The sequence below is a fragment of the Giraffa tippelskirchi genome, chromosome 1, assembly GCF_054371585.1.
Source record: "Giraffa tippelskirchi isolate mGirTip1 chromosome 1, T2T-mGirTip1v1.2.pri, whole genome shotgun sequence".
Lineage (NCBI taxonomy): Eukaryota > Metazoa > Chordata > Mammalia > Artiodactyla > Giraffidae > Giraffa > Giraffa tippelskirchi.
The window spans coordinates 174,550,102-174,572,683 of NC_137275.1; the positions used below are offsets into that span (position 1 = coordinate 174,550,102).

Here is a 22,582-nt window from a genome sequence, read left to right on the forward strand (position 1 = left end):
CCTTTGTATAATACTTCATTCTTGGGTAATTATGAAAAAATTACTATGCTAATAAACTTCTTGCATCCATATATAAACTGGTATTTGCTTAGCAAAACAAATATCTGAAATCTTTACAAGTTTCCATGAGTAGCACTAGTGAATTCCGTGAAATCTTTTGTAAACTATGGATAATTTTTGTTTAGTTTCAGAGTTCTGGGCTTGAGAAAAGCTCTCAAGTGTGATAATGTGGGCTTCTAGGATAAATGTTAAGCTTGGCTGAGACACTCCATGAAGACTGAATTTGTCATTTGACCTCTTGGTGACTCTGTGGCCTCATTTATAAATTGGAGTTTATATTGAAACACTGCTGAGGGTATAATGATGTAATTGGCTTCAGAGCTCTCCAGAGCACCCTTCAGACAGAGTATGAAAGATGCTTGGTGCCTGAACCAAACTATCAGAAAAATAACAGTGACAAGGAAATCTTTCAAATCTGAAGAATTAAAACTAGCTGATAGAATCTAGCAACTATCAGAATGGGAACTTGAGATACAAGATCTGAAACGATGGCCAGCCTGTTTCTTCTATATAGCATTAGTTCTGTGGTTTTCTATGAATGTTTACTGCATGTCTTTGCATCAGTAAATTTGCCCTCAAATTTAAGCATAAAATGAAACTTTGAGCTTACTGGCAACTAACTTGGACATTGTCATGCAAACAACTTTTAGCTAATCTGATTTAAAGATTTTACCATAAGTTAATTTGGGAAGCAAAATGGGTATGATATCTGCAACTGCTTTAGTCAGTATCTTAGTAATTGCATTATTCACTATTTGTTTTCCAAATATAGATATATCTATAAGAAGCAGGATGAATGTGCACCCTTCAAACTGATTTGTCGGAAGTACTGGATTGCCCGAGTGTTTTAGTCAGATTTCATATGCCTGAAATATCGGTATATGCAAGGAAGAAAACATTACCAGAGACTTTAACACAGTTTAAACTCTGTTTTGTACAGAGCTGAAAAAAAGCTAGAAGACAGAGTTAGGATGACTCTAGGCTGTTTTGATCCCGTCTAAAAATGTTACCTTTCATCCGAATTGGTTTTCCTGTTAACAAGTTCCTGAGTCCATTTAAAAGTTTCAAAGAGTCTTTAAAATTCAAGAATTTGAGGTACTTTGTGAGAGCAGCCTTTTGAGAGCATGAAAGCTCTATGATTGCTTTCTCCCTGGGTTCCGAAACTAACAGAATGCTTTGGAGTCAGCACTGGCAAAGAATGGAACCTGACTTGGAATTTAGTGAAAAGGTGTTTGGAAAGTGAATAAAACTGTAATTTAAAAGCTGCACAAAATTAGTTGGCATGACTGTTTACATTAAATGTTTCCAGCGTCTTGGCAGTCAGGCAATCTCCTCTAACTTCCTACAGTTTTAAGTAAGATTCATGTCATTGACAAGTCTTGTTACGAAACCAAAACATAAACCCAATTGCTTTGTAAAAGTTAAATAACAAGAATAAAAAATGAAATAAAACCCCTGAGAGAGCAGACTTGAGAACAGTCATTTTTAAAATATACTTTTTTATGTATAAACCAAGAAAAAAACATGCTAGGAATTAGTGAACTTTGAAATGCTGCAAGTAAGACCAAGAGAGAAGGAGAAACAGGCAAAGAGATACTCGTCGTCTGTTGAAGATAGTGCTAAATCCTTCCTAGGGGGATCATTGATAATTTCCTCTAGTTGGAGTACTTGGTGCTTTGGAATAAGGGGCCCAAAAGCTAATCATCACTCCTAAGTATTAGCAGCTCAGACAAAATGCCCATGTACTTAGGAATTTCTGTTACAGTATTACAGATTTCCTATTTCTTTTAGTATGTGGTAACAGAGAGAGGATAGGGAGATCTGATATATGTTCAGTTCATTTTGTCTGGATTCTAGGGTTCCCTGATCAAGCTGCCCATCAGACAAACATTCATCCTAGTTTCTTCTAAACTAATGTTACAAGTAATGGGAGGGTAATTAAAAAAAAGAAAAGGTATAATCCTTGCCCTTAATGATCTAAAGTCTAATAAGGAGAAGTACATAAAACATTCCAAAGAAGCAAGCTAAGCTAGTGTACTGTTATGTGTTTCACCACTGGTGGGTTTCGGAAGAAAAGCTCAGTTTGATTTGGTCTCACATAGTCTAGTGTGTTTAGGTGTATGGGAGTAGGTTTGTTTGAGGGTCTAGCTGGGAACCACCCTTATGGCAGAAAGTGAAGAAGAACTAAAGAGCCTCTTGATGAAAGTGAAAGAGGAGAGTGAAAAAGTTGGCTTAAAGCTCAACGTTCAGAAAACTAAAATCATGGCATCTGGTCCCATCACTTCATGGGAAATAGAGGCGGAAACAGTGGAAACAATGTCAGACTTTATTTTTTGGGGCTCCAAAATCACTGCTGATGGTGATTGCATCCATGAAATTAAAAGACGCTTACTCCTTGGAAGGAAGGTTATGGCCAACCTGGATAGCATATTTAAAAGCAGAGACATTACTTTGCCAACAAAAGTCTGTCTAGTCAAGGCTATGGTTTTTCCAGTGGTCATGTATGGATGTGAGAGTTGGACGGTGAAGAAAGCTGAGCACAGCAGAATTGATGCTTTTGAACTGTGGTGTTGGAGAATACTCTTGAGAGTCCCTTGGACTGCAAGGAGATCCAATCAATCCATCCTAAAGGAGATCAATCCTGGGTGTTCATTGGAAGGACTGATGTTGAAGCTGAAACTCCAATACTTTGGCCACCTCATGCAAAGAGTTGACTCATTGGAAAAGACCCTAATGCTGGGTAGGATTGGGGGCAGGAGGAGAAGGAGACGACAGAGGATGAGATGGTTGGATGGCATCACTGACTCGATGAACATGGGTTTGGGTGATGGACAGAGAGGCCTGGCGTGCTGTAATTCATGGGGTCACAAAGAGTCGGACACGACTGAGCGACTGAACTGAACTAGTGGGATATTTGTTCGATATGGTCACACCTTCTCTAGGGGTCCTGGTGTATTTTCTGCCTTGGGTGAGGATTTACATTGAGGAAAGGGCATTTGGTATTATACATCATATCAAATGGGGTTGAGCAAGACTGAGTTGAATACAGCCTGGACAGAGTCCCATGACTTTGATGTCACTTAAAGGGATCAACAAGAGATGGGCTGGCTGTTCTTAGGATGAAATCTCCTTTGGACCACAATGAGAAGGACTAGTATTGAAGCTCCAGCAGTGCACAGCCACCACTGCAATCTGATCACGTGGACCACAGCCTTGTCTAACTCAATGAAACTATGAGACATGGAGTGTAGGAACACCCAAGATGGACGGCTCATGGTGGAGAGTTCTGACAAAATGTGGTTCACCGGAGAAGGGAATGGCAAACCACTTCAGTGTTCTTGCCTTGAAAACCCTATGAATGGTATGAAGAGAGAAAATATAGGACACTGAAAGATGACCTCCCCAGGTTGGTAGGTGTCTAATATGCTACTGGAGAAGAATGGAGAAATAACTCCAGAAAGAATGAAGAGACAGAGCCAAGGCAAAAACAACACCCAGCTGTGGATGTGACTGGCGATGGAAGTAAAGTCCAATGCTATAAAGAGCAATATTGAATAGGAACCTGGAATGTTAATTAGGTCCATGAATCGAGGCATGTTGGAGGTGGTCAAACAGGAGATGGCAAGAGTAAACATCGACATTTTAGGAATCAAGAAACTAAAATGGATTGGATGGGTGAATTTAACTCAGATGACCATTATATCTACTACTGTGGGCAAGAATCCCTTAGAAGAAATGGAGTAGCCATCATAGTCAACAAAAGAGTCTGAAATATGGATGCAATCTCAAAAATGACAGAATGATCTCTGTTTGTTTCCAAGGCAGACAATTCAGTATTACAGTAACTGAAGTCTATGCCCCTACAAGTAATGCTGAAGAAGCTGAAGCTGAATGGTTCTATGAAGACCTACAAGACCTTCTAGAACTACACCCAAAAAAGATGTCCTTTTCAATATAGGGGACTGGAATACAAAAGTAGGAAGTCAAGAAATACCTGGAGTAACAGGGAAATTTGGCCTTGGAGTACAGAATGAAGCAGGGCAAAGGCTAATAGCTTTTGACCAAGAGAACGCACTGGTCATAGCAAGCACCCTCTTCCAACAACACAAGAGAAGACTACACACATGGACATCAACAGATTGTTAATACTGAAAGCAGATTGATTATATTCTTTTCAGCCAGAGATGGAGAAGCTCTATACAGTCAGCAAAAACAAGACCAGGAGTTGCCTGCCGCTCAGATCATGAACTGCTTATTGCCAAATTCAGAATGAAATTGAAGAAAGTAGGGAAAACCACTAGATCATTCAGGTATGACCTAAATCAGATCCCTTACAATTATACAGTGGAAGTGAGAAATAGATTCAAGGGACTGGATCTGATAGAGTGGCTGAAGAGCTATGGACAGAGGTTCGTGACATTGTACAGGAGACAGGGATCAAATCATCCCCAAGAAAAGGAAATGCAAAAAAGCAAAATAGTTGTCTGAGGAGGCCTTACAAATAGCTGTGAAAAGAAGAGAAGCAAAAGGCAAAGAAGAAAAAGGAAAGATATACCATTTCAATGCAGATTTCTGAAGATTAGCAAGGAGACATAAGAAAGCCTTCCTCAGAGATCAATGCAAAGAAATATAGGAAAACAACAGAATAGGAAAGACTAGAGATCTGTTAAAGAAAATTAGAGATATCAAGGGAACATTTCATGCAAAGATGGGCACAATCAAGGACAGACATGGTAGGGACCTAAAAGAAGCAGAATATATTAAGAAGAGGTGGCAACAAAACACCAAACTATACAAAAGATCTTTGTGACCCAGATAATTATGATGGTGTGATCACCTAGAGGCAGACATCCTGGAATGTGAAGTCAAGTGGGGGTTAGGAAGCATCACTATGAACAAAGCTAGTGGAGGTGATGGAATTCCAGTTGAGCTATTTCAAATTCTAAAAGATGATGCTGTGAAAGTGCTGCACTCAATATGTCAGCAAATTTGGAAAACTCAGCAGTGGCCACAGGACTGGAAAAGGTCAGTTTTCATTCCACTCCTAAAGAAAGGCAATGCCAAAGAATGCTCAAACTACCACACAATTGCACTCATCTCATATGCTTGCAAAGTAATGCCCCAAGTTCTCCAAGCCAGGCTTCAACAGTACATGAACTGTGAACTTCCAAATGTTCAAGCTGGATTTAGAAAAGGCAGAGGAACCAGAGATCAAATTGCCAACATCTGCTGCATCATCTAAAAAGCAAGAGAGTTCCAGAAAAACATCTACTTCTACTTTATTGACTATGCCAAAGCCTTGACTGTGTGGATCATGATAAAATATGGAAAATTCTTAAAAAGATGGGAATATCAGACCACCTGACCTGTCTCTTGAGAAATCTGCATGCAGGTCACAAGCAACAGTTAGAAGTGGACATGGAACAACAGACTGGTTCTAAATTGGGAAAGGAGTCTATTAAGGCTGTATATTGTCACCCTGCTTATTTAACTTATATGTAGAGTACATAATGAAAAATGCTTTCCTAGATGAAGCACAAGTTGGAATCTAGACTTCTGGGAGAAATATCAATAATCTCACATATGCATAAGACACCACTCTTATGGCCGAAAGTGAAGAATAACTAAAGAGCCTCTTGAAATTTAAAGAAGACAGTGAAAAATCTGCTTTAAAAGTCAACATTCAGAAAACTAAGACCATGGCATCTGATCCCATCATATCATGGCAAATAGATGGGGAAACAATGGAAACAGTGAGAGACTTCATTTTGGGGGGCTCCAAAATCATTGAAGATTGTGATTTCCGCCATGAAAGTAAAAGACGCCTTCTCCTTGGAAGAAAAGTTATGACCAACCTAGACAGCATATTAAAAAGCAGAGACATTACTTTGCCAACAATGGTCCGTCTAGTCAAAGCTATGGTTTTTCCAGTCTTCATGTATGGATGTGAGAGTTGGATTATAAAGAAAGCTGAGCACTGTAGAATTGATGCTTTTGACCTGTGGTGTTGCAGAAGACACTTGAGAGTCCCTTGTATTGCAAGGAGATCTAGCCAGTCCATCCTAAAGGAAATCAGTCCTGAATATTCATTGGAAGGACTGATTCTGCAGCTGAAACTACAATACTTTGGCCACCTGATGCAAAGAGCTGACCTATTTGAAAAGACACTGATACTGGAAAAGATTGAAGGTGGGAGGAGAAGGGGATGACAGAGGATGAGGTGGTTGGATGGCATCACTGACTCAATGGACATGAGTTTGAGTAAACTCTGGCAGTTGGTGATGGACAGGGAGGTCTGGCATGCTTCAATCCATGGGGTTGCAAAGAGTCGGATATGACTGAGAAACTCAACTGAACTGACTCACTGAGGGCTCTCTCACAAGGAAATTGGACCTTCAAGTGCTACTCCGGCTCCCTGGTGGTATCGATAAAGATTTTGTTAAGATGTAGCTGACTCTGAGAAGGTTTTGTTCCTGGCCACTTGATCTGTCCATGTGGGATCCTCTAGTTTCAGAACTCCTACCCCTCTACCTGCTGTATTTCTTCCTCTTTAACCAGAGTTTGACACATTTATCTAGTGTCCAAGGGAAAAGGAAAACACCCTTGGTGATCAGCAATTTTAAATATTAATTTTTTTATAATTGTTTCACAAGTGAACTACTGTTCTTGAAAACAAAAGCCAAGAATCTGACCTTTTTATTCCCTGGCCTCCTATAAATAAATTTTGTACTGAAACAATGGAATGATTGCTAACGTTAAAGAAGAGAGTGTCATGGTATAGTAGGGATTAAGGGGAAAATACACTGACTGATGAATAAATATATTATCCTACTGTGGTATGTTGAAGTATTTCTTGTATCTATGTGATTAAGGAATTGGGCATTTCCCATAAAGAACGAAGAGATGGGTATAGTGAGTTAAAAAAAAAAAAATCAATGAGAAACCAGAAGGTTCAGATTCTTCTTTCAGTGTACTGGTCGTATGACCTGGGGTAAAGAATTTAATGTCTATAAATGCTAGAATTTCTCCCTTAAAAAAGATGCATAATAATATACATCTGTCTACTACCTGGGAGGTGGTACTGTATTGTAGTTAATAAGAATTTAAATTCAGTCTCTCTAGTTTTTCATTTAGTCTCTACCACTTATCTGTGAAATTTACCAACTTAATCAGTCTTCCTAAGCCCCCATTTCCTCAAGGGAGTTGTGCTTAGGACTGAATGATATCATGTATATGATACATGTCAGAGAATATGTCAGGATCCCTAGAGATGGGGTGACCATACAGAAGAGATACCCAGCGAGAGCCCCAACCATCGCCATTCCCACACACAGAAACACACTAGATCTTGTCAGTCTGGAATCAATCTGAGCTTTTCTTCTAAAACTCACCAGTGGTACAACACATAACCAATACACTAGCTTAGCTTGTTTCTTTGGAATGTTTTATGTGTACTCCTCCCTATTAGACTATTGATGGTTAAAGGTGAAGGACTATATATGTATATGGTGTATGATCTTTTTAATGTGCCATTAAATTCAGTTTGCTTCCCTGGTGACTCAGACTGTAAAACGTCTGCCTATAATGCGGGAGACCCGGGTTTGATCCCTGCAGGAAGATCCCCTGGAGAAGGAAACGACAACCCACTCTAGTACTCTTGCCTGGAAAGTCCCATGGACGGAGGAGCACGGTATACTACAGTCCCTGGGGTCGCACAGAGTCGGACACAACTGAAGCGACTTAGCAGCAGTAGCAGTAGCAGCAGTATTTTATTGAAAATTTTTGTGTCTGTTTCCATCAGGGATATGGGATTTTTTTGTAGTTTTTAATTTTCTTCCCTTCTGGTGTCTTGTCTGACTTTACTATCAGGATAATGCTGGTTTAGTTTTGGAGAATCCCCTCCTCTTCAGTTCTTTGAAAGAGTTTGAGAAGGACTGGAGTAATTCTTCTTTAAATGTTTGGTAGAATTAGCCAGTAAAACCATCTGGTCCTGGATTTTGTTTGTTTGTTGGGAAGTTTTTGGTTACAGAGTCAATCTCCTATTTGTTATTGGTCTATGCAGATTTTCTGTTTCTTCTTAAGTCAGTCTTGGTAGATTTTCTGTTTCTAGGAATTTATCTATTTTTTCTATGTTGTGTAATTTGTTGGCTGTAGTTGTTCATAATAGGCTCTTATTGAGAATGAATGGATAAAGGAAATATTATATACACACACGCATATATATAGACATACAGCCATAAAAAAAGAAAGAAATCTTGTCATTTATGACAGCATAAGTGAACCTTGAGGGCATTATACTAAGTGAAATAAGTCAGAGAGGGAAGATAAATGTTAGATGAGTTCATTACATGTGGAATCTAAGTCCAAACTCATAGAACAAGAACATATTGATGGTTTCTAAGGGCAGGAGTGAGGGTGGGGTAACTTCTACTTATAAGATGAAGACATTCTGGAGATACAATGTATAGCTTGGTGACTGTTGTTAACAATAGTGCATTATATATTTAAAAGTTGCTGAAAGAGTATATTTTAAAAATGCTCCCCAAACTTGTGAAACAAAAGATCTAATTATATGAGGTGATGGTTGTGTTTAATTAAACTTGTTGTAATAATGCTGTAATATATACATATATGAAATCATTACATTGTAGACCTTATATTCACAATTTTATATGTCAATCATATCTCAGTAAAGCTGAAAAAATAAAAGTACCTTCCCCTCTGCAGTTGTACTATCAGCCATTACTTCCCAGGGTTGTCTTTTTTTACTCTTCAATTGTCCTATCCACTCTTCTTAGCGTGCCATTTGAAATAATATGTTTTAGAAAATCAGATCACTGACTTGTTTTACAATTTTATATTAAGAAAAAATAATAATCTCTGGGTGGAAATAGAGATCAAGAACAACTTTTTAAATTTAGAGGGTTTTTTTTTTTTTTGGTGTTCGGTTATTTCCTTTAAGAAGCTGTAGTGCTTTCTTTTGTTTTCTCATATGTGGATCCCAGATTGTGACTTAATCATTATAACAGGATGTTAAAAATGGAACTCTGTATATGCTGGTTTTAGTTAGATCACCAAGAACATAGTTAGCAGAGACTTTAATATTACAAAGTAAGGGGCTAGGTTACATATGCTAAAAACAGTATTTGCAAGTGTTCCCTTTTAAGCTGAGAATGAAGCGACTAAAAGAGAAGTTACAGTCTCAAGAGAGAATTTTCTTTAGTGGAAGTTGTTGGGGAGGGGAGAGAATTGTTTAATCTTTACTGTAGACTTTTTAGAGTTGTTTCGATAACAGTTCCATAGAGCATGGGGTCACAAGTGAGTTACTGCCACTGGAAAAAGGTAAAGGGCCAGAAGGTGGCTGAACCAGGCTATACAAATAAAGTGGAAAATTGCAGTTAAGAAGTCACTACGTTGGGTCAAAATATATGTTTTGGGTGGGTATGATGGGATGGTCCTAAATCCTGCCCCAAAGGACTACCTAGAGAGATGAGGAGGCCTCAACCGACATAGCCTGATGGTATATTAATGGCTACTCAAGGACTGAGGCAGGAATCCTAAGCAATTTTCTGTAAAAGCTTCATTCATCTTCATCAGGGCAATTCAGTTCAGGATTGTCAGTTGTATTATTTTCCTATTGCTGCTGAAACAAATCACCACAAATTTAGTGGCTTAAAAGAATGCAGATTTATTCTCTTACAGTTCTAGAGGTCAAAAATCTAAAATCCAAGTGAGGTCAAGCTGCATTCCTCCTGGAGCCTTTTAGGGAATAAATATTTCTTTGCCTTTTCCAGTTTCTAGAAGCCACCTGCGTTCCTTGTCTGTGGCTTCTTCTTCTGTTTCCAAAGCCAATGACTTAGAATCCTCAAATCCTTCTCTCTGTACCTTTTCTTCCATCATCACTTTACCTTCTATGTCTTGGAGCGTACTGACTTTTCCTCTTAGAAGGACCCTTATGATTGACATTGGACCCAACCAGATAATACAGGATAATCTGTCAAATCCTCTTGAGAGCTTTAATTAATCACTTTTTCAAAGTCCTTTTGCTATGTTCCCTGGGGAAGGGAAAGGCTACCCACTCTAGTATTCTGGCCTAGAGAATTCTGTAGACTGTATAGTCCATGGGGTCGCAAAGAGTCGGACTCAACTGAGCGACTTTCACTTTGCCATGTTAGGTAGCATATCCACAGGTTCTGGGGATTAGAACATGAATATCTTTGGGAGGCTCTTCTTCTTTCTACTATACCAGTGCAGGAAGGTAGCCTAGGAACCCACTGAAGTATCAAGAAAGGAAGAATCAACTTTAAACAAGGCTAGGCTAAGAGAAGCCAGTAGCTCGAAGAGTAAAAATCAAGAATTTTTATTGTTTCTTGCTGCTCCTTACATCTTTTCCCATGGCTCTAAAGATAAGAAACTTCTCTTGGCGAGCTGGGGGGGAGGGGAGAAGTACAGGCTGGGAAAATAGGAAAGAAGTGAGTTATTTCCTTTTTCTCTTCTGTTGTAATTATTCTCACCGAGAACCATGTTCAATACAGGGTGAGGGGGAACTTTTACTGTAAATGAAGTTCATAGTTGATCACTATTGTGGAATGGGCATTATACTTGAAAACTCAAAATTAGCAGAGAATTATTTTTTATTATCTGAGAGTAACCAGACAAGTTATGCCCAGGACTCATCTAAAGGTGTTTTTAAATTGGCCCCTAAAAGTAGATGTAAATAAGCAGTGCCAATGCAGAAGATGGCAGAAGTAAGGTGTCTCCATAATGAACTTTTGAAGATTCTATTTCTTCAAGGTTTGTTGAATGGTTATATATATAGTATATAACAAGGATGGCTATATACTATAATCCTAATTTTATTTTATGCCCATAAAAACCTGACAACCAAAAGATGAAAAAGGTTAACTTGTGCTTGGACTGTTAAAAGGCATTATCCTGAACCAGAGTTGTAAATTTTAATTCCTGAATTTTTGAAGGCTAAGTAAAGCTTTAAAGGCAAGCAAAGACCAAAAAAAAAAAAAAAAGTGAACCTAGACACTTTGTAGATAAGTAATTGCCTACAGTACAAGCAGAAGTAAAAACAATTGAAGTGGCAAGACTTGGAACCACTGATAGCAGTATAGAATGACAGTAAAGCACAGAAATTGCCACTGGGGAAAAGAAAAGAAAATGTATCAATAAAAGCAGAAATATAGTTTGGGTATATTTAATGAAAGCGCACACTTAAACATCCTCCTGGTATTAAGGTGATACAGCAACGGCATGTCAGTGAAATAGCATACCTCTTCTGACTAGTTCATGAAGGACTACTTCTCTCTCAATACCTCACTTACCTCTGAAGTCTTTGTTGATCCTACAACACAATACTACACCGATATTCATTACGTCTTGACCGCATATAAAAAAGAAAGGTTTCTCTTTTCAAAGTACACCATTTTCTATGGCAGGAACACGAATAACACCTTTTACAAAGATTGACATAATTTTTTTTTTTTTCAAATAAAAAAACTGTTTCACCATAGTAATTACCAAACTCCAATATGTCTAGTGGGGAAAACCACTAGACCATTCAGGTATGACCTAAATCAAATCCCTTATGATTATACAGTGGAAATGAGAAATAGATTTAAGGGACTAGATCTGATAGACAGAGTGCCTGATGAACTATGGATGGAGGTTCGTGACATTGTACAGGAGACAGGGATCAAAACCATCCCCAAGAAAAAGAAATGCAAAATGCAAAACGGCTGTCTGAGGAGGCCTTACAAATAGCTGTGAAAAGAAGAGAAGTGAAAAGCAAAGGAGAAACAGAAAGATACACCCATTTGAATGCAGAGTTCCAAAGAATAGCAAGGAGACATAAGAAAGCCTTCCTCAGGGATCAATGCAAAGAAATGGAGGAAAACAATAGAATGGGAAAGACTAGAGATCTCTTTAAGAAAATTAGAGATACCAAGGGAACATCTCATGCAAAGAGGGGCTCAATCAAGGACAGAAATGGTAGGGACCTAACAGAAGCAGAATATATTAAGAAGAGGTGGTAACAAAACACCGAACTATACAAAAGATCTTTGTGACCCAGATAATTATGACGGTGTGATCACTCACCTAGAGGCAGATGTCCTGGAATGTGAAGTCAAGTGGGCCTTAGGAAGCATGACTGCGAACAAAGCTAGTGGAGGTGATGGAATTCCAGTTGAGCTATTTCAAATCCTAAAAATGATGCTGTGAAAGTGCTGCACTCAATATGTCAGCAAATTTGGAAAACTCAGCAGTGGCCTCAGGACTGGAAAAGGTCAGTTTTCATTCCAATCCCAAAGAAAGGCAATGCCAAAGAATGCTCAAACTACCACACAATTGCACTCATCTCACACGCTAGTAAAGTAATGCTCAAAATTCTCCAAGCCAGGGTTCAGCAATACATGAACCATGAACTTCCAGATGTTCAAGCTGGTTTTAGGAAAGGCAGAGGAACCAGAAATCAAATTGGCAACATCTGCTGGATCATCAAAAAAACAAGAGACTTCCAGAAAAAACATCTATTTCTGCTTTATTGACTATGTGAAAGCCTTTGACTGTGTGGATCACAATAAATTGTGGAAAATTCTTCAAGAGATGGGAATATCAGACCAGCTGACCTGCCTCTTGAGAAACCTGTATGCAGGTCAGGAATCAACAGTTAGAACTGGACATGGAACAACAGACTGGTTCCAAATAGGAAAAGGAGTACGTCAAGGCTGTATATTGTCACCCTGCTTATTTAACTTATATGCAGAGTACATCATGAGAAATGCTGGGCTGGAAGAAGCACAAGCTGGAATCAAGATTGCCGGGAAAAATATCAATAACCTCAGATATGCAGATGACACCACCCTTATGGCAGAAAGTGAAGAAGAACTAAAGAGCCTCTTGATGAAAGTGAAAGAGGAGAGTGAAAAAGTTGGCTTAAAGCTCAACATTCAGAAAACTAAGATCATGGCATCTGGTCCCATCACTTCATGGCAAATAGATGGAGAAACAGTGGAAACAGTGGCTAACTTGATTTTTCTGGGCTCCAAAATCACTGCAGATGGTGACTGCAGCCATGAAATTAAAAGACGCTTACTCCTTGGAAGGAAAGTTATGACTAACATAGACCACATATTGGAGAAGGCAATGGGAACCCACTCCAGTACCCTTGCCTGGAAAATCCCATGGACAGAGGAGCCTGGTAGGCTGCAGTCCATAGGGTCGCTAAGAGTTGGACACGACTGAGCGACTTCACTTTCACTTTTCACTTTCATGCACTGGAGAAGCAAATGGCAGCCCACTCCAGTGTTCTTGCCTGGAGAATCCCAGGGACAGAGGAGCCTGGTGGGCTACCATCTATGGGGTCGCACAGAGTCAGACAGGACTGAAGCTACTTAGCAGCAGCAGCAGCAGATAGCATATTAAAAAGCAGAGACATTACTTTGCCAACAAAGGTCCGTGTAGTCAAGGCTATGGTTTTTCCAGTAGTCATGTATGGATGTGAGAGTTAGACTATAAAAAAGCTGAGTACAGAACAATTGATGCTTTTTAACTGTGGTGTTGGAGAGGACTCTTGAGGGTCCCTTGGACTGCAAGGAGGTCCAACCAGTCTATCCTAAAGGAGATCAGTCCTGGGTGTTCATCGGAAGGACTGATGTTGAAGCTGAAACTCTAATACTTTGGCCACCAGATGTGAAGAACTGCCTCATTTGAATACCCTGATGCTTGGAAGGATTGAGGGCAGGAGGAGAAGGGGACGACAGAGCATGTGATGGTTGGATGGCATCACTGACTCAATGGACATGAGTTTGGGTAAACTCCGGGAGTTGGTGATGGACAGGGAGGCCTGGCGTGCTGTGGTTCCTGGGGTCGCAACGAGTCAGACACGACTGAGCGACTGAACTGAACTGAACTGAATATGTTTCCCAATGTTCCTACTGTCCTAGTATTCTTGCCCTCCCTCATTGAATCAGGGCTTGCTCTGAGTGGCCAGTAGAATAAAATGGATGTGGTGATGTAGATTTTTGGAGGCTAAAAGGCCTTACCACTTCTGCCGTGTTCTTTTGGATCACTTACTTTGGACGCCAGCTTCTGTGCTGTGAGATTACCCAAGTAGGCCCGTGGAGAGGCTCATGTGGAGAGGAGCTATGGTCCCAGTCAATGGCCAACACCAATTTTCCAGGCCCCTGAACAAGCTATATTGGAAATGGACCCTCCAAGCCGTCTGATAACTGCTGTCCCACTCAATATCTGGCTATAAGTCTCCTTTTAGACTATGAGACACAACCACTAATTGAGCCATGACTTAATTCATGATCCACAGGACTAGGACTGTGAGAGATTATAAATGTATGTTGTTACTTTCGATCACTGTATTTTAATGGTGCTCTCTTACATAGCAATAAATAATGAATATATTCACCCTTAAAAAGTAAAATATCAATCAGCTGTGCACCTAAGAAATACTGTACAATTTATCCTTTGAATATCAGTATTTCAAGTGACTAAGCTGGTAATGTAATTATGTTTCATTTTTTTTTATTGAATTCATTGCATGGCTTAATCTATTCTATTAAAACATGGAGTGATAGCTAGTGGAAGAAAAATATACACAAGCCCTCAGACTATTACCAGTGGTCACCGAACTGTATGACATATCACTGAACATTTCTGATCTATTTAAATTAGTGCCCTATTTCAGCAGAAAAAAATTTAAATGTCTAGAAAAGAAAGGCTGGATTAAAAAAAGTAATTTGATTCATGCAAAGAAGATAGTGATGTACACACATGTACAGTAAATATAAACATACACACATATATATGTGTCTTTATGTGTTATGTTAATATACCTTAATTTAACTCTGTGGCCTCTCCTCACTGTGGTTTGGACTACATGTGATATAGGATGAGTAGAAAAGAAAAACAGGTAGTTCAGTTAAATACAATTCAGAGCAAATAATTCATCATTATGTAGCAATTACTCTTTAATTTTTTTCTATCCCTCTAAGCAGGTACACAAATCAGTTCATTTTGAGAGTGGAACAACCTGATTATCTCACATTAGATCCTTTCTTTTGTTATTAAAAAAAAATAAACTACATAGGCTCCTTCCACCTCTCTCCCCATTTATAAAGCAGATTTTATATTCTCCTTCTGTGCTTGATCTCTCCCAAAATTTTGATGCCAGACCAAGAAATCCATAGCAGTGGATGTCCAAAGTGTTTGTACATACATTTTCTAAAATGTATAGATTGTTTTGATGGCAGTTCACAAATAATTTTCCCCCAGCTCAGTTAATACATGGACAAGTCATTTATGTCCAACACATTTATCAGAATCTTAAACAATTGGTATGTTTAAAATAGATAACCAAGGACCTACTCTATAGCATAGGGAACTTCAACCTAATACTCTGTAATAACCTGGATGTGAAAAGAATTAGAAAAAAAGTAGATACATGTTATGTATGGCTGAGTTGCTTTGCTATGTACCTGAAACTAACATGGCAATGTAAAATAAAAATATTTTTATTATCCTTCAATTAAAAAAAATAAAGTGGCAAAATTTTTTTTTAAGTTTTTAAATGGAAAAGAAAACAATTACTTGAGACTCATAAAATACTTATTTGAAATGAAAATATAAATTTTAATCAATTACATTATTGAATTTTTATGATATATAAGTACATATCAAAGTATTTTGAGGCTGCAACGTATTTACCTTATGGTTCATGCCTTCTAGGGGCTCACATTCTAATAGCTGACACTACATAAAGATGTAAGACAAGTTAAATAACAAATTTTATTTCTGCATTTAGCAACCATTAAATATCATGCATGGTTATTTTAAAATGAAATGAGAAACTTAAAAAATCTGAGTGGCAATTTACATCTTAAAATTAATTTTTCTTTACTTTTTCATGTGACCCTTTCTTCAATGCATTTTTAGAAAACTAGGTAAACACTAAGGAAAACGTTATATTAATTGTTTTCTTCCAGTAAATGAAACTGTTTAATTTTACTATATTCAACTGACATTTTTGTTTGAAGAAAACTTCCTTTTTGATTACAGTGAATGATATCCTAATTGTTTGTTGTTATTATTTATAATGGAACAATGACTGACCGTGTTTCTTAGCTTGGGTTCAGAGAAATGACCCAGAGACCACTATGGGACTGTGACAAGAAAGATGAGAGCAGGTAAAGAGCCCAGTAAGTTGAGTAGGTTTGGAAATACTTGGTCATAGACACAATCATTGGCAAATGAACTCACTTGCTTCTGATTGAAAATTACTATAAAGTCCTAAAGCTAAGCTCCCATTTTTCTTCTAACTCTGGCAATAACTGGCTGCTTGATTTAGAGTAAATTTATTAACTATTTTGACATGTAAATATATATAAAGTGGGTTAAAAATATCTACCTGGGACTTCTGTGGTGGCTAAGTGATAAAGAATCCACCTGCCAATGCAGGTGATGGGGGTTTAATCCCTGGTCCAGGAAGATCCCACATGCCTAGGAGCTAAGCCACAACTATTGTGCCTGCAACTACTGAGCCCAGGTTCTCTAAAGCCTGTGCTCCAGAACAGAAACCACTACAATGAGAAGAAGACTGTGCACCACACTAGAGAAAAGCCCTTGCAGCAACAAGATCTAGCACAGCCAAAATAAATAAATAATTTCTTAAAAAAAAATCCACCTAACAGTTTGAAAGAATTAAATATGCAACATATTTAAAGCAGAATTTTCTCAATGTAGCTAAAAATGTTTGGAGGAATATCACCAAAAATAAAAATAAAATAGATGATAGTCACTAATGATACTATCTCCTATTTTGAAACAGTGGTTTGATTAAAGGCAGGCGGAGAGGGAGAGGTGGACAGAGCTGGACTGAAATCGATCACATCCCTGGCAGATGTAGTCTACTATAAGGATTTGGAGATTTTATAATTAAATGTATTAGCCTGCTGTGAAGATGAGACGTTTACCTGCTGGCTTTATTTTTTCTAAGAATCTCTCTAAATTTGTTCTCACCTTTGTTCTGCAGCACACATTATAAAAAAGTATATACTTCTGAATAGGTTGCAAGTGAAACAGGCTCTGTTCATCAACCTGTACTTTCTCAATCTCTGTATTTGCAAGGTTCCCAGAGTAAACATTTTAGTTCAAAGGTAGGCTCCAAGAATTTAGGTTTGGCCAGGCTGAGGTGAGAAATTTTCCCAATCTGGGGCTGGCCCTGGTGGTTCCTCTTCACATTGGAATTGGTTCCGTATGGATTCTGCTGTGTTTAGTGGTATCATCCAAACTTTCTTAGGTTTTACCCCAGCTTTGTTCAAATTTCAGCTGTAACATATCTAACAGTATAAAAGCTTCATACATTATATAAACCTACAATTGGAAATTTTTAAACTGCCAAGCCAAAGGGGAATTAAAAGTTTTGCTGTTGATCAGTCACTAAGTCGTGTCCAACTCTTTGTGACCACATGGACTTCAGCATGCCAGGCTTCCCTGTCCTTCACCATCTCCCAGAGTTTGCTTTAACTCATGTCCATTAGTCAGTGATGCCATCCAGCCATCTCATTCTCTGTCATCCCCTTCTACTTCTGCCTTCAGTCTTTCCCAGCATCAGGGTTTTTTCCAGTGAATCGGCTCTTCGCATCACCTGGCCAAATTATTGGAGCTTCAGCTTCAGAATCAGTCCTCTGAATGAATATTCAGAGTTGATTTCTTTAAGATTGACTGGTTTGATCTCCTTGCTGTCCAAGGGACTCAAGAATCTTCTCCAACACCACAGTTCGAAAGCATCAAGTCTTGGTGCTCAGGCCTTTTTTATAGTCCAACTCTTACATTTGTACATAACTACTGGAAAAACCATAGCTTTGATTATATGGACCTTTGTCCACAAAGTGATGTCTCTACTTTTTAATACGCCATATAGGTTTGTCATAGTGTTTCTTCCAAGGAGGAAGTGTCTTTTAATCTCATTGCTGTAGTCATTGTCCATAGTGATTTTGGAGCCCAAGAAGATAAAGTCTGCCACTGTTTCCTTTTTTTTCCCGTCTAGAAGGCAATGGCACCCCACTCCAGTACTCTTGCCTGGAAAATCCCATGGACAGAGGAGCCTGGTAGGCTGCAGTCCATGGGGTCGCTAAGAGTCGGACACAACTGAGCAATTTCACTTTCACTTTTCCCTTTCATGCACTGGAGAAGGAAATGGCAACCCACTCCAGTATTCTTGCCTGGAGAATCCCAAGGACAGCGGAGCCTTGTGGGCTGCCGTCTATGGGGTCGCACAGAGTTGGACATGACTGAAGTGACTTAGCAGCAGCAGCAGCATTTGCCGTAAGTGATGGAACCGGATGCCATGATCTTAGTTATTTGAATGTTGAGTTTTAAGCCAGCTTTTTCACTGTCCTCTTTAACCTTCATCAAGAGGCTATTTATATTTAGTTCTTCTTTGCTTTCTGCCATTAGGGTGGTATCATCTGCATATCTGAGGTTGTTGATATTTCTCTCAGCAAACTTGATTCCAGCTGGTGCTTCGTCCAGCCTGGCATTTTACATGATGTACTCTGCATAGAAGTTAAATAAGCCTGGTGACAATATACAGCCTTGACATACTCCTTTCCCAGTTTTGAACCAATCTGTTGTTTCATGTCCAGTTCTAACTGTTGCTTCTTGACCTGCATACAGGTTTCTCAGGAGATAGGTAAGGTGATCTAGTATTTCCATTTCTTTAAGAATTTTGCAGTTGGTTGTGATCCACACAGTCAAAGGTTTTAGTGTAGTCAGTGAAGCAGAAGTAGATGTTTTTCTGGAATTCCCTTACTTTTTCTAAGATTCAACAAATACTGGCAATTTGAAATCTCATTCCTCTGTGTTTTGTAAATCCAGCTTGTACATCTGGTAGCACAGCTGGTAAAGAATCTGCCAGCAATGCAGGGGACCCTGAGGCGATTCGTGGTCAGGAAGATCTCTTAGAGAAGGGATAGGCTACCCATTCCAGTATTCTTGGGCTTCCCTGGGAGCTCAGATGGAAAATAATGTGCCTGTAGTATGGGAGACCTGGATCTGATCCCTGGGTGGGGAAGATCCCCTGGAGGAGGGCATGGCAACACACTTCAGTATTCTTGCCTGGAGAATCCCATGGACAGAGGAGCCTGGTGGGCTATAGTCCATGGGGTGGCAAAGAGTCGGACACTCTTGAGCGACTAAACACACAGTCACACACATCTGGAAGTTCTCGATTCATGGACGGTTGAAGCTTAGCTTGGAGAATTTTGAGCATTACCTTGTTAGCATGTGAAATGAGCACATTCATGTCATAGTTTGAACATTCTTTGGCATTGCCTTTCTTTGAGATTGAAATGAAAACTGACCTTTTCCAGTCCTGTAACCACTGCTGAGTTTTCCAAATTTTCTGGCATATTGAGTGCAGCACTTTCACAGCATCATCTTTTAGGATTTGAAATAGCTCAGCTGGAATTCCGTCACCTCCTCTACGTTTGTTTGTAGTAATGCTTCCCCTAAAGGCCCACTTGACTTCACACTCCAGCATGTCTGGCTCTAGGTGAGTGACCACCCCATCATGGTTATCCAGGTCATTAAGACCTTTTTTGTACAGTTCTTCAGCTAGACAGGATTTATACAATTTACTTTATTCCTGTCTGATGATACTCATCTGTTTATCTCCTTGTTGCTGTTTAGTCGCTCAGTCATGTCTGACTCTTTTGCAACCCTATGAACTGTACCCTCCAGGCTCCTCTGTCCATCGTATTCTCCAGGCAAGAATACTGGAATGGGTTGCCATTTCCTTCTCCAGCAGTTTTTCCCAGTCCAGGGATAGAACCTGCATTTCAGGCAGATTCTTTACAAGTGAGCCACCTGGGAAGCCCTTGCTCATCTTCCGCATGGGGTCAGTTTTGTATGATAATAAATAACCTGTGCTTTTCAAATCACCTCTAGAAAACACACACACACACACACACACACACACACACACACACACACGATATTTCTCAGCCATAAAAAAGAAAGAAATTCTGCCATTTCTATCAACATGGTGAACCTAAGATATTATGCTTAGTGACATAAGTCAAAGAAACCAGATACTCTGTTATCATTTATACACAAAATCTAAGAAGTAAAATAAATGAATATAACAAAAAAGAAACAGACTCACAGAGAACTAGTGATTACCAGTATGGAATGGAATGGAGGAGGGGAAAAATAGAGGTATGAGATTAAGTGACACAGACTGCTATCTATAAAATAAATGAGCAACAAAGATATATTGTGCAGCCCAGGGAAATATAGTTGTTATTTTGTAATAACTTTAAATGGAGTATTATCTATAAAAATGCTGTACTCCTAAAACTAATATTGTATATCTTCACTTTAATAATATATATAAATGTATAAATATATTTATACCTGCATTAATATATATCAATAACTTATTAATGTAATAGAATGTTATAAATGTTATTATTTATTGGTAATTTATATGTACTTAAATATTTTAATTAATTCCAAGCTGGCATTAATATAGCAGCTTGCCATATTTAAATAATTAAATTCAGAATTCAAAACCTCAGGCACCTGGCTCAGTGGTAAAGAATCTGCCTGCCAGTGCAAGCAGCACAGGAGACTTGGGCTTGATCCCTGGTCAGGAAGATCCACTGGAGAAGGAAATGGCAACCCACTCCAGTATTCTTGCCTGGGAAATGTCATGGACAGAGGAGCCTGATGGGCTATAGTTCATGGGGTCACAAAGAGTCGAACTTGACTAAGTATGCACACACACAAATTGCCCTAATCTCACTTCAAATTCTCAATAGTGACAACTCACAGACTGCATATTTAGGACATTTCTGTCATTACATGGAGTTCTGTTAGATGGCTCTTGAAACTGTACTCTGAAGAATTACTGAATCTTTATTTTATAGTCCATGCCTCCTTTAAGAGATAGTCATATAACAACAATGATACTTCTAAGGAAGTATTCTAAATAGTAATATGAAAAGGGAGTTTTGAAAGTTATTGGATAAAAGAAAGATGAAGGCAGGAAGGAGGAAGAAAGGAAAGAAAAATGGAGAAGGGAAGGAGGAAGGAGGGAGTGAAGGGAGGGAGGAGCAGAGGGAAGAAGAGACACTTTCTGTGTTTCAGTGCCTTTGTTACATATATACCATATTAAATTTTAATGACAAACGCTGGGACTGAGCTTGTTTGAGTTCAAGTGAAATACTCCTTTCACTAATATTCAACAGCCTCCTTTGGGATAGCTTAACTAATTCTTCTACTGAATTGGCTTGTTAGGCTAGGACTGTGTAACCATAGCATAATCTTATTGGGGGAAAAAAGAAATAATAATGGTTAGTTCTTCTTTCTGGGTTACATTTTTATGACTATGCCAAGGGCAGTGACCTGGTATTACCACTTGCAGAATGTTAATTAAGATAGCCCATGGATACAGTAAAAAATTTTTACACTCTTTATGGTCATATAGACATGACCTAAAAGTTCATTTCTCTAAGTGGACATTGCTCTGTAAGAGTATAGCTCTAAAATAATATTACTGCTTCAAATTAGACATAGGAGTATGATATGATTTTGTGTAACTTATGATGAATTAATGGTCTAAGGGAATTTTTACTTCCAACTTCCTCTGGTAAGTGTACTCTGAGCCTCATAGGTATAGAACAAATAATTTTTCATGAATTGGACATTATGGTAAATTTTCTTTACCTTAGCTTTTATGCTTATGTAATTATTCCACAATTTTAATACATGTGAGATTAAGGATCTGTTTGCAGAGTTTGAGACAAGTTTAGAAGACAAACTTAAAAGAATCCAACTAAATGTGTTGTGTGATGTTTGTAATATACAAAGGAAGACATATTAAGAAAAAGATAATATTTTAAAAATCACTGCTTCTTAAAGCATAGGGAGTGATTTTGCGAGGATTATGTTTCTGAGCAGTGTTAGATCTGGGCAAAATTTGATGGCAGGTGAATTTTATTTTCTAATCTGTTTTTTTCATTCTTTCTTATTATATGTTTTCTGAATCTTCTTATTTTCTTTAATCAATCTGTCTACCTCTGCACAAAGATGGCAAGCGTCTTAGGCTGCCCCTAGGTGGCCCAGAGCTTTTTACTTCTGGACCCTACCTTAATGTTTACCTGTCTAAACAAACTTATTGTTTACAGAAATATTTGCTCATCCCAGAAAAGGTTTAAATGTTAACCTATGTCTTCAACTTCAGTTAACAAAAAGAATTTCATGTGTTGTAGCAAACTGTGTCTTTCTTGCCTTGAATGCGTTACTGGAATGCCTACTTATTATTATTATTGTTTTATTGATATGTAATTCACATTCCATAAATACATCTTTTAAAGTCTAAAATTCAGTGGGTTTTAGTATATTTACAGAGATTTAAAACCATCATCACTGTCTAATTTTGGAACGTTTTTTCATCACTCTAAAAAGAAACTCCATATCCATTAGCATTCTGTCT

General features: G+C 38.5%; 1 protein-coding gene across 18 annotated transcripts in view; it reads left to right on the forward strand.

The window, feature by feature from the left end:
• The window catches only part of LOC145538490 (uncharacterized), a 388,991-nt gene that overhangs the window by 161,482 nt on the left and 204,927 nt on the right, over positions 1-22,582 (forward strand). The window contains exon 4 of one of the 18 annotated variants that reach the window (XR_014076952.1): positions 833-4,603. The exons of the other annotated variants lie outside the window; for them this stretch is intronic. The gene's annotated coding sequence lies outside the window, so the exon portion shown is untranslated. Of the gene's footprint in view, positions 1-832; positions 4,604-22,582 lie in introns of those variants that run through there. 18 annotated transcript variants of the gene reach the window in all.